This window comes from Gopherus flavomarginatus, chromosome 14, assembly GCF_025201925.1.
Source record: "Gopherus flavomarginatus isolate rGopFla2 chromosome 14, rGopFla2.mat.asm, whole genome shotgun sequence".
Taxonomy (NCBI): domain Eukaryota; kingdom Metazoa; phylum Chordata; order Testudines; family Testudinidae; genus Gopherus; species Gopherus flavomarginatus.
The window spans coordinates 37,778,903-37,791,371 of NC_066630.1; positions in this window are offsets into that span (position 1 = coordinate 37,778,903).

Consider the following 12,469-nt stretch of genomic DNA (forward strand, 5'->3'; position numbering starts at 1 on the left):
GTCACACTGCCCTGCCCCTCGGGATTGTCCTGGGGATAAAGACATGAATTGTGCAGTGCTCAGATGCTCGTGATGGGAGCTAGACACATACACCCAGTTTGTCTGCCTGCCTAGGGTAACAAAGCAAGTTACTGGAGAGCCAGAAGAAGCAGCACTGGAATGGGACCCCGCTGAGTAGACACAGTCTTCTGGTGCCCAGGCCAGAAATGCATGGACCTGTTATCAGCTGGAGAGAAAAGGGCCATTGCATTAAGCTTTACACTGACCCCTTGCTTAAGTGACATTCCTGGCCTGTAATGCTACCAGGAGATGGGTGCTAAGGGAAGGCATGGAGCTGCATTATGCCAGCAAGAAATAGCTACAGTATGTTTGATACTGAACCATGGGGCAAAAATAGATTCCTTCAACGCTGCAGCATCTGATTGCTGTTGGCTAACGTATTCTGGCAGCAGGGTCGGCCCCAGGCACCAGCTAAAGAAGCAGGTGCTTGGGGCGGCCAATACCAAGGGGCGGCCTTCCGGCCGCTATAGGCACGTCCGGGTCTTCGGCGGCAATTCGGCAGCCAGTCCCTCAGTCCCTCTCGGAGCGAAGGACCCACCGTTGCATTGCCACCAAAGAGTGGAGCGGCGCGATTGCGCTGCCACCGCTTTTTTGGGGTGGGGGTCGCTTGGGGCAGCAGAAAACCTGGAGCCGGTCATCTGGCAGCCCTGCTTTGTTTGAAATTGTAACAAAGGGCAGCCGCCACCGTACAGCGACCAAGGGCATCAGCAGCGACTGAACACCAGAACTTCAGCCCCTGCCACCAGAGCTACTTTGATCAGTGTTGCAGCTGTTTGAGTGGCTAGGGCAAGACATCCTAACTAAGCCAGCACATTTCAGAATCACCTCTTAGTAGAAGGGGCCTAAATGAAAAGAATTCTAAAGGTTTTGAGGCAAAGTATCTTAGTCTATAGTTTGGCTTGGAGAAGAGTGGACGCAGCCACAGGGAGGTAACGCCAAGGGTAGATTTATTCTTAAAAACCTACACCAGAAAAAGCCTGTATTAAGAAGGTGAATAAGGAATCACAAGCCAAATGGCTCACTAAGGAAGACAAGTAGTGGCAGATGGGAGCCTAGTGGTGTGCAGTGTCCCATACTCCCAGGAACTAAACTGGCACCTCCATGAAATGGGTTTAGATTGAATGTGGTTTATTCCTTCTGGTGCAGTATTCAGGGCCTGCACATTGATTAAAAACCAGGGCCATGTAGCTCACTGGGCATGGTACAGGTTTTCAGGATGGTGGCACAGTCCAGGGGTTGGGAGCACTGGCCTGGGAATCGAAAGACCAGGCTTATTCTCCCAGCTCTGCCACTGACCTGGTCAAGTCACTTCACCCCTCCGTGCTCCTGCTTCCCCTCCCTCCCTTTGTCTTGTCCATTAGACTGAAAACTCCTCAGGACAGGGAGTGTTTCCTACCCTGCATGCACAGCCCCTAGCCCCAGGCTCAGTTGGAACCTCAAGGTTCCTGTAATGTGTGTGAAATAGTGTGAAGCATCTACAGCCAAGGACAGGCATGAGAAAAGTATCACTAAAGAAACCACACCAGCAGGACGCTGTATTAGCTTTTAATAGGGTAATTGTACTATAGTGATGCAGTCCTAACCCAGCAACCACAGCCCTCCAGCCAGGAACTACAGCAGCAATGCTCACAGGGCGGTGGGAAACTATAAAAACGATGCAGCTAGTTGCTCAGTCACAAGACAAGTAACAGCTATGGGACAAGTTGGTACCTGCAGTGTAGTTATGCTCTGGACCGTTCATGTTCTGTCGACCCTCAAACACAAGGACAAGTGCCAAAATCTTACCTGTGTAACCCTTCTGCCCCTCTGAGTTGGCAGCAACAAGGGCTGGGTTCAGTATCTAGGGGTTCCGTTTCAATAACACAATGCATAACCGGCTCGAGCCCCCACCCAGTGACCTGGGACACTCACATACCACACCCCCCCGGGCGCCTCTAGGAGGCAATACTTCCCCTCTCGCAAGCACGGAGCCTGAGTGTAGCAAAATCCTTTTAATAAAGGAGGGAAACAATGCGGCATCCCATTGGAGAAACACCACAAACAGGATTATAACACAAACCATAAGCAAAAACCCATCTCCAAGTACGTTTGGCAATGTCCTTTCCCCATTAGGGTCTTAAGCCCAATCACCCCAAAGTCCAACAACCCAAAAGTCTCTGGTCAGTGCCACCCCAGAGTTCAAAAGTTTATCTGCAGAGTTTTACCCCCCAGTCTGGGTGGAAATGGGGGGGGGGGAAGTCCACACAAGGTGTTAAGGGGCACCTTACATGGGCCAGGGCCAACTGCTCTGCCTCTCCGTGGAGTTCTGCTGCAGCCTTCCCCATGACCAGCTCCACTACACCAGCTGTGCCGCTCCTCCAGCCGTCCCTGCAAACCGCTTCACTCCACTCACCGTTCCACGGGCTGCTCCAACAAACTGCAAACTGCTCCACTCTGCCAGCCACTTAACAATAGGTCTTCAGGCTCCCCCACTAGTTAACACAGCACTGAGTGATCTCAGCACAGCTCTTTCAGTGATTTCAGCTCTTAGAAGTCAGCTCTTAGAAGGGGAGCCCTGGTGCCAATGCACCATTGGCCCAACATGAACTCAGCTCAGTCTCTAGATGGACTCCTAATGGAATCAAAATTAGCTCTACTGTTTTACAGTGGAGAGAGGAGGCTGTGCAATTGGTGTTCCAGGCCCTCAAAAGGGGCCCATACCATCAGGTACACACACCAGTCCCCAACCTCTCTCCATTCACTGGGTATTGGAACCCATGTCCCTTGTTTAGCAAGTGTCACTTAAGATATATTGAGACATCTGTGTCATAAAGCAGTCTCGTAGTTCCTCATTCACATAATCAGGTGGCAGCACTTTATTTATCTTGCCCCCAACAACAAAGAAATTGGGGATCCCAGAGCTGTCACAATAACCATCCCAGGCTGCCTTGGGCTATGCTGGTCGTGCCCATGCAAATATCTGAGACTTCACAATTCCCGAAATTCTTCCCACACTTCCCATAATTCACCACCAGATGTCAGGGTAGAGCTCATCCTGACTCTGCTTACACCTGAAAGCTACAAATGTTTTTCTGGGACAACTAAAAAGCCATTCAATGTACACTACACTTGTTCAATTATTGGATGAAAAGAGTCTGTCCAATGAAGGTTATCCCTGCTCCGCTTCAGGGTCTTTCAAGTGGAAAACGCATCACACGTTTATACAGAGCACAATTCTGTCACCCGTGCGTGGAGCAGTAGGATTTACTTGCAGAGGTAGGGGCGTCTCAGCGAGAGACTGGATGGCAGAGTCAGGCCCAGAAAGAGCAGGCAGACACCCCAGCTGTCTAGTTGCTTGGAAGATCTTGTAGTACTTTCTTGTTCATTGATGAGACCCAAGAGGGGCAGGAAGGCTTCTGTTACCTGCCATCTCGCATCCCGGGACAACTTTGCTGAACAAGGCATTGCCAGGGGTATTAAACAAAATGGGAAAATGGTGTTAAGAGGCGAATATGTATTTCTGTGTGGCAGGCCCCTCCAAGCAAGGTTAGAAGGGGCTTTTGGTACAGAAATCGGCGTTCACCAGTTGTGTTTGCAGTTAAAACTTACATCAGAACTTTGTGATGTTCAGTCCATTCACATTGCTGTATAGGCCATGTTCATTGCCTGCAAGGACCCTATATCCCGGAGATCTTTCTGGGGCACTAATATACTGACTACCACCAGCTTTGACTCCGAAAGAAGTTTCAGCTCACGCTGCCCACACCGCAGTGTGTTTTGGCGAGCACAGGAGTCTTGTGCTAGGGTCAGCTCAGAGTAGACAGGTTACGTTACTGGAGAGCAGGGCTTTAGAGGGAAGATAAGAGGGAGGAGCAGTGCTCTTCCCAGCCTATCCATGGAAGGTGGATGAAGCAGGTTAGGGAGGATGATCAAAAGGCAATTTACAAATAGCAGGACACATCCGTTTCTAAGACAACTAGGAGGCTGAATCAAATACCATATTTCACTTTGCAACGGGCTAGGAGTAACAGCACAGAACATTACCAGCTCCTGTCAGTAAACACCGACTCCAGTCCCTGAAACAGAGAGAAGCCTCCATGATTTTTGACGCAGGCCCAATGAAAGGGATCGCACAGAAAGGTGGAAACTAAAGAGACAAGCCGAGAAATAGAACAGCCCTTCAGTACTTTCAAAGCAGCATGAAGCCTTTCAGTTGAGTGGATTTCAACCACTTGTATGGGTAGCTTTCTCCCCCGGTACTTAGCTGATTGCGTCTAGCAAAACCCTGCATCACAGTAGGATGGTGATAATGCCTATAGATTAAATAGCTTCTGTGGCTACTCACATTCCCACCTGTGCGGCATGCTGGTTTAAAGTTAGACTGAGAATGACTACAGGAGAGGTTTTCCATGCCAACAGAGCCAGTGAAAAGATCAGGAGTGCTTACCTTACAGAGGAGACAACACGGAGCAAACGTGTGAACAATATACAAAACATCGAGTGGTCTGGACACTGCTACCCACCCTCTCAAACATTTTAGATGGGGAAAGTGAGGCCACGAGGTGAAGTGCCCAAGGTCACTCACCTAATCAGTGTCAGAACCAAGAACAGAACTCTGGTCTCTGGATTTGTGGAATGGGAAAAGCAGTAGCCCTTAAACAACTCAAAGCAGCACTGAACAATGCAAATACCACAAGCTGGCAGGAGAATTCCAGAGTAGCACCATTGAGTTACTAAGGGTGGTCTGGGTTTTTTTGGTGTAGGAGACACAGAGTAGGTTTTTCCAATCACAGAACAGCCTTTTTCAAAAAAAATGAAGTTTGGTGAGAAATTGTTACCGTTGGGGATATTCTCTCTTTTCTAAACACCTTTCCATGACATCCTTATTCATTTCTCAAAAGATGTTTTCTAAATTCCTGAAACTCCTCATTGACCAAACGCCAGTTTGCAGTAACAAAACACATTTTTTGGTAAACGACAAATGGCTGTTGCAGTTTCAAAAGCTATTGCAAAATTTAAAGGGGGGGGCCTCCAACTTTGAACCCTGTGAAACAGGAACCACTTCAACATTTTGGACAGTTGTCATTTTCCCACTGTTTGGCCAGCTCTACTTATTACTCCAGTTGGGATTTAACTAGCTCTTAACCCTCTGATTTATGCACATTTCTTGGTTTTATCGCCATTTAATGAATTCCAAGTCAAAAGACATTGTGCAAAGCTGCTAGTGTTTGGGGGGAGCGGGGAACTTGCCCCAAAGACAGAATATGATCTGACGCTCTAGAACAAAGTTCAAACCGCTCCATATTTTAAAACCCTAAAAACACAATTTAACTTCCCCGCCCCATGTCTTGGAAATAACCTTACAAAGAATAAGGAAGCCAGGCAGTGGTGAAGGGCAGCCCTCACTTACCTCAATAATTGGATACAAGGCTTGAAAAACGTGATGCAGACCTTTTAATGGCATGTGGTCAGAACCATGCTTCTCTCTCTCCTCCAAGAGCCAAGAACCCCAGCAGCACAGAACCACTCATTCAGTACTGACCCAGAAGGAAAGACAGCCACCTAGCTGAACGGCCAGCACCACCTTCTTGAACGACTTAGGCCAGGGGTTCTCACAAAATTTTTGGTGGCCCCAGAGTGCAGCCACCAACTCTTGCTGTGGCCACTAACAATTTTTCCTAAAATGATTAACTTTAGAAAAAACAAGTAAGTATGCACATATACATGTCCATATCACTGTAATTTATTTACATAGGATTTTTTGCAGACTCAGTAAAAATAACGTGCAGTTGTCCCTAGTCTTTACGGGACCTAAACAAAATAGAAACACAAATAAGGTGCTTTGCATATTTTGTTTCTTTTGGTTGATTTTTTGAAGACTTGCTAGCTAGTAAGTCTGCTATTGTGAAAAGTGATGTTTGTTAATATCACTTTTCACAGCAAACTTACTCATCCCCCGCAAGCTGGAGGATTTAAATTTAAATTTAAACCCTGGCTGGGGAGATGGGTACGGATGCAGGAAGGCATGGGGTGAGGGAGGACTGGATGGGGAGGTGGAGGCGGCAGCGAGGGACGGGGTGTGTCCAGGGCTGGAGATTGGAATCCTGCTGCATGGATGGGGGCTAGAGGAGGCAGAGAGAGCCAGGGGCAAGGGGGTGAGGCCAGGGCCGGAGCCCGAAGCCCTGCGACTGGGGGACAGAGCCTGCCACTCACCACCCCAGGTCTGAAGCCCAAAGCCCAAGCCCCACCGTCCCCAGGAAAGTGAAGAACTCTCATTGGTTGCCTGCTCCTACAGTGTTTGTGGTTCCAGAAGGGGGCAGGGACCAACCCCTGCTGGCGACCCTGGGGGAGGCGCCGCTGCTTTGCCCTCCTACCGCCCCACAATCACCACCCAGGAGGCTGTGGCCACAAGAAAAGCCAATGGTGGCCGCATTTGAGAAACGCTGATCTAGGCCTCAATTCAAAGCGTTCTCAACCATGTATATGATGCTGCCCTGCCCAAGTTAGGGGGTCACAGTCTCAGGCAACTGTCACATTTACAATTAGAAATCTCCCCTGACAATAAAGGATCTAAGTATGCAATAGCTCCAACTTCTAGGATACAGAATTGGAAGATTTTCCCTGCCCCTCAAAACCAGGAAAATGTAACATGCTGTCCACATAGTACAGTGTTATGGGCTGTTTCTAGCGAGCAAAGAATTTCATTCACTGATGCAAGTGCTTCTTAACGCAGACCTGGGTTCTGTTCCCAGCTTTGCCCCTGGGTGATCTTAGGCAAGCCGTTTTCCCCTCTGTGCACCTCCTTCTGCACCACCTGTAAAATATAGATGCTACTTACCCCTCTTTTGTCATAGCACTTTGAGATCTGTGGGGGACAATGGCTGTATATTTATAAGCAGGACTATTTAGAAGGGAGAAATGTTTTGAAGGTGCTACTGCTGCAGGATAGGATCACAAGGGAGACACCTAAAAATGAGGAGGAAAACAGACTACATTTGATGTCAAGAGATCCCTCATTCCTGATCAGGGTCTCACATTTTCAGAGTTACATAGCTCTGCCAACTCAACCCCCCCCCCCCCCAGACATGAATCGTGTGCTGGTAGACTGGATGGTCTCTCCCAGTTTTAGATCTCAAGTGGGGTAGGGAGGAAGTGGGGCCACAAACAAGCCAATCTATTTTCCTCTGCATTTCTCCATTATCTGGCCAAAATAACAAAACCTGCATGATGGAGTGGGTGGAAGGGAGAATAACTTCATGCACTTGAGAATTTCTGTGCCTGGTTCCTGCCCAATTCACTTCCAAACCACAGAGTTATTACAATGCCATGAATAGATGAGCGTTGAGCGAGAAACAGAACTCCTTTTGATGCTGTGGGAGCATTCTGTGGAATCAGGATCCTTGGAGCAGGAATCGATCCATTTCACCAGTTAAACCATTGCTAACTGTACTGGATAGACCAGGGGTAGCCAACCTATGGCACGGGTACCGAAGGCGGCACGCGAGCTGATTTTCAGTGGCATCGCACTGCCCGGGTCCTGGCCACCAGTCTAGAGGGCTCTGCATTTTAATTTAATTTTAAATGAAGCTTCTTAAACATTTTAAAAGCCTTATTTACTTTACATACAACAAGAGTTTAGTTCTATATTAGAGACTTACATTTTTAGAAGGTCTCTTTCTGTATCACTGGCATGCAAAACCTTAAATTAGAGTGAATAAATGAAAATTTGGTACACCACTTCTGAAAGGTTGCCGATCCCTGGGATAGACAGAGCACCTGTAGCTGTCGCTGCTAAGCTCGTGGCAGTGGAAGCCTTTGGCCATAACCTTCCATCCAGGGAAAGCCAGCAGATAAGAGAAACGTGCTCTCATTTCTAGCAGGAGTGGAGCACATCACAACTTTTTCCTCTTTTTAGTTTTAGCAGCTTGAATCCTGAATGTTTTCCCATTTTGTGACCTTCAGTATCAGCAGCACAAGCTATTGTTTTTCCCTCCACAGCTGCTCAAAAACAGGAGCAGCCCCAGGAATAGAGTTACCAAAAAAAGGGTAAACGCTTAGGGTAAGAGGGGTCATGCATGATGTCCCTGTGATGCAGTAGGGACTGTCTGTGTGGGGAGTGGGAGAGCAGGGGAGGACTTTAGGAGATGGACGATGCCAGAGCCTGTAACCTGAGCTAGGTAAGGGAGGGGAAAGGTCAACACCTTTGCCCGGGAAGGGGACAAAGGAAGGGAGTGGCAGGAGGGAAGCAGTTTGAGTTTGGGCTTGGGGCTGTGTGGGCGGAATTCAGGGGATCCTAGCTAGGATCCAAGCACCCTGAAAGCCCAGAAGGACTCGGTGGAGGGGGCCTGACTGTGCCTGCAAGCTCTGCTGTAACCTGTGTTCCTGTTGTCCAATAAACCTTCTGTTTTACTGACTGGCTGAGAGTCACTGTGGGTCCCAGGAAGAGGGGTGCAGGGCCGGACTCCCCCACACTCCGTGACAACTGGTGGCAGCGGCGGGAGATACTGCACCCCGTGGACGGCGCTTCCTGCAGTAAGTGACTGGGGAGCAGTAAAACGAAGGGGTGGTTAACCCCTGGGAGTGTGTGCCCAGTGAGAAGGACTTTGCAGTAACAGGGTCCCCCGGGGGATTGCAGCGAGCGGTCCCAGGGGCGGAGGAGTCTGCAGCTCGACCCTGGCAGAGAGGTGGTGACCTCAAGAAGGGCTGGTGCACTAGGGGTCCCCCTGGAAACCGTGGGGAGCGGCGAGCACCCCGGCCTGTGAGTGGCCAGCAGGAAGATGTATGCCAAGCGGCGCAAGTGTGACCTGGTGGAGCTGTGCAAGCAGAGGGGGCTGCACCCAGGGAGGCTCAGCAAGGACCAGCTGATTGCACAGCTGGAGCAGGGAGACCGCATGAATGAACTGAGCCCTGTCTCTGAGGGAAGCAGCCGAGCAGATGCAGCGCAGGCACCAGTGTCTGTCCCCGCTGGGAGTGGTCAGCCGGCGGACGAGGGCTTCCCGAGACCCCCCCTTCCTAGGCGTAGAGGAAGGGCGGGGAGGAGCCCAGTGTATACCGAGGGCACCGTGACACCCCCGGCCAGCAGGGGATCTGCCCGGCGAAGCCCACCCCCCAGCAGGGGATCCTCCCGGCAACGCTCGGCATCCGTGGAGTGGATGCGGCTGGAATATGAAAGGGAGCTGAGACGGGAGGAGCTCGAGTTAAAGAGGCGAGAGCTGGAGGAGAAGGCGAAACAGCGTGAACATGAGGAGAACCAGCGTAAACATGAGGAGAACCAGCGTAAACATGAGGAGAACCAGCGTAAACATGAGGAGAACCAGCGCCAGCGTGAGTGGGAGGAGAAGGAGAAACAGCGTAAACATGAGCTGGACCTGGCCCGGCTGAGGAGCAGTGAGGCTCCAGCTGCGGTGAGTGAGGGGGGACCCAAGCCTACAAAGAGCTTTGATAAGCACTTGCTGCCCCGGCGTAAGGAGGGGGAGGACATAGATACCTTCCTGACGGCCTTTGAGAATGCCTGCGAGCTGCACAGGGTTGACCCTGCAGACAGGATTGCAGTTCTCACCCCCTTACTGGACTCCACAGCCGTGGAGGTGTACAGCCGACTGAAAGGGGCGGAGGCAGGGGACTACGAACTGTTCAAACAGGCCCTGCTCCGCGAGTTTGGGCTGACTCCTGAGATGTACCGGAAAAAGTTCCGGAGCCAGCGTAAAACCCGTGAGGTCACATACCTACAACTGGTCAACCGGGCGCAGGGGTATGCCCGCAAGTGGACAGCTGGGGCCCAAACTAAAGAGGACCTGCTTGACCTATTCATACTGGAGCACCTGTACGAGCAGTGCCCGTCCGACCTGAGGCTGTGGTTGATGGACCAGAAACCGGAGAACCCGCAGCATGCAGGCCAGCTGGCCGACCAATTTGTGGACAGTCGGGCAGGGGATGGCAGGGAGGAGTCTCGAAGGAGCAGGCCTGCCTCAACGCAGAGAGAGAGTCAACATGGGACCTCCCAAAGGGGGCCTATGGAGAACCCCCCCAAAAGGGGAACATCCAGCGGCAGGTCCCTCCGACCCACTCAAGGGGACCCACGAGATATGGGCTGCTATCGCTGTGGCCAACGAGGTCACATACGGGCCCAGTGCCCCAAGCTCAGGGACAGACCAAGCAGACCCAACCCGCAGAGGGTGGACTGGGTAAAAACCCAATCGGAGGAGGGGCTACATTCCCAGGAAAGGGGGGTTGGCAACATACCACCTATGGATGCTCCCGGTTCCGGGTTTTTGGTTTACCGGGTGGGCGCGGGGCTGCCCCTCCGGAAAGAGTGCATTGTTTCCCTGGAAGTGGATGGGAGGAAGGTCACTGGGTACTGGGACACGGGCGCAGAGGTGACGCTGGCCCGGCCCGAGGTGGTGGCCTCAGATCGGATGGTGCCCGACACCTACCTGACCCTGATGGGCGTGGGTGGGACCCCATTCAAGGTACCCGTGGCAAGGGTACACCTGAAATGGGGGGCCAAGGAGGGCCCCAAAGATGTGGGGGTACACCAATATTTGCCCACTGACGTGTTAATGGGAGGGGACCTTGAGGACTGGCCTAGTAACACCCAGAGTGCCCTGGTCGTGACTCGTAGTCAGAGTCGGCAAATGGCACTGCACCCCGAAAACGGGGAAGGTACTCGACCTGAGGTGCAGGACCCTAACTCAGGGAGCGGGGAACGCCCAGGGGCACGGTGCAGAGAGGCTGCGGCCTCAGACCCAGCCAGCAAGAGAGAGCCAGTCCCCATTCCTGTCCCAGCTGCTGAGTTCCAGGCCGAGTTGCAGAAAGATCCCTCCTTGCGGAAGCACAGGGACCGGGCTGACCTTAGTGCGGTACAGACCATGAGGAGAGGTTGCAAGGAGAGGTTCCTGTGGGAGAAGGGGTTCCTGTACCGAGAATGGGCTCCCCCAGGGGAAGTAGAGTCATGGGGGATCAGGAGGCAGCTGGTGGTTCCCCAGAAGTTCCGTCACAAGCTGTTGTACCTGGCCCATGACATCCCTCTTGCAGGGCACCAGGGAATCCGGCGCACCAGGCAGAGGCTGCTACAGAACTTTTACTGGCCTGGGGTCTTTACCCATGTCCGACAGTACTGCCAATCCTGTGACCCCTGCCAGAGGGTGGGGAAGGCCCGGGACAAGGGGAAAGCGGCTTTGAGGCCTTTACCCATCATAGAAGAACCTTTCCAGAAGGTGGCCATGGACATAGTGGGACCTCTCAGCAAGATGACCCGGTCAGGGAAGAAATACATCCTGGTGGTGGTGGATTTTGCCACTCGCTACCCCGAGGCGGTGGCCTTGTCCTCTATCGAAGCAGACACAGTGGCAGATGCGCTGCTGACAATTTTCAGCCGGGTGGGGTTCCCCAAGGAGGTCTTAACGGACCAGGGGTCCAACTTCATGTCGGCCCTGCTCCGGTCCTTATGGCAGAAATGTGGGGTCCAGCACAACTGGGCCTCAGCGTATCACCCCCAGTCCAACGGGCTGGTAGAAAGGTTCAACGGGACGCTGAAGATGATGCTAAAAACATTTATGAACCAGCATCCGCAAGATTGGGACAAGTACTTACCTCACCTGCTGTTTGCATACAGGGAGGTACCCCAGGAATCTACCGGGTTTTCACCTTTCGAACTGTTGTATGGAAGGCGGGTGAGGGGGCCCCTAGACCTGATGAGGGACGAATGGGAGGGGAAGGCCTCTCCCGAGGGAGAGTCAGTGGTGGAGTATGTCCTGACCTTCCGGGAAAGACTGGCCGAGCTCATGGGCCTGGCCAGGGAGAATCTGGCCCGAGCCCAGAGGAGGCAGAAGGTCTGGTATGACCGCACAGCACGAGCCCGTGCCTTCGCCACCGGGGATCAGGTGATGGTTCTTATCCCCGTGAGGAGAAACAAACTCCAGGCCGCCTGGGAAGGGCCCTTCAAGGTTATCAAGCAACTGAATGAGGTAAACTATGTGGTGGAGCTGTCAAACCGGGCACATCACCGTCGGGTGTACCATGTGAACATGATGAAACCATACTATGACAGGGGGAATGTGGTGTTGGCCGTGTGTGGACATTGGGAGGGGCAGGGAGATGACCCCTTAGTGGATCTATTCCCTGGGACAAAAGCTGGTTCCCCCCTGGAGGCGATTCCCCTCTCTGAGCAACTGACCCCGGGCCAGCACGCTGAGATCAGAGGGGTGCTGCATCTGTACCGACAGCTGTTTTCCAACCAGCCTGGACGCACTAATTTGACTGTCCACCGGGTGGAGACGGGGTCACACCCCCCTATAAGATGCTCCCCTTTTCGGGTCACTGGTAAAACTGCCCAGGATCTTGAAAGAGAGGTCAGGGACATGCTGGCTTTGGGGGTGATCCAGCCGTCTTCCAGCCCTTGGGCCTCGCCAGTAGTGCTGGTTCCCAAGAA